Consider the following 955-nt stretch of genomic DNA (forward strand, 5'->3'; position numbering starts at 1 on the left):
TAGTTGACCATAGGGTTGAGGGTCCATATCTGGGCTCTCTATTCTGTTCCATTGGTCGATGTGTCTGTTTTTGTGCCAGTACCATGCTGTCTTGGTGATCACAGCTTGAAATCAGGCGATGTGATGCCCCCAGCTTTGTTTTCTTTTTCAACATTTCCTTGGTGATTTGGGGTCTTTTCTGATTCCATACAAATTTTAGGATTGTTTGTTCCAGCACTTTGAAAAATGCCATTGGTATTTTGATTGGGATAGCGTTGAAGGTATAGATTGCTCTTGGCAGCATAGACATTTTAACAATGTTTATTCTTCCGATCCATGAGCATGGAATGTTTTTCCATCTTTTTGTGTCTTCTTCAATTTCTTTCAAGTGTTCTGTAGTTCCTAGTGTATAGATCCTTTACCTCTTTGGTTAGGTTTATTCCAAGGTATCTTATAGTTTTTGGTGCTATTATAAATGGAATCGATTCTCTAATTTCTCTTTCTACAGTTAAATTGTTAGTGTATAAGAAAGCAACTGATTTCTGTGCATTGGTTTTATATCCTGCCACATTACTGAATTGCTGTATGAGTTCTAGTAATTTGGGGGTGGAGTCTTTTGGGTTTTCCACATAAAGTATCATGTCATCTGCGAAAAGAGAGAGTTTGACTTCTTCTTTGCCAATTTGAATACTTTTTATTTCTTTTTGTTGTCTGATTGCTGTTGCTAGGACTTCTAGTACTATGTTGAACAATAGTGATGAGAGTGGGCATCTTTGACATGTTCCTGATGTTAAGGAAAAGGCTCTCAGCTTTTCCCCACTGAGGGTGATATTCACTGTGGGTTTTTCATAGATGGATTTTATGAATTTGAGGAATGTTCCCTCTATCCCTACACTCTGAAGAGTTTTAATCAGGAAAGAATGCTGTATTTTGTCAAATGCTTTTTCTGCATCAATTGAGAGGACCATATGGTTCT

This window comes from Callorhinus ursinus, unplaced genomic scaffold (genome assembly GCF_003265705.2).
Source record: "Callorhinus ursinus isolate GAN/ISIS: 27379988/994484 unplaced genomic scaffold, GSC_fseal_2.0 scaffold17, whole genome shotgun sequence".
Classification (NCBI taxonomy): Eukaryota; Metazoa; Chordata; class Mammalia; order Carnivora; family Otariidae; genus Callorhinus; species Callorhinus ursinus.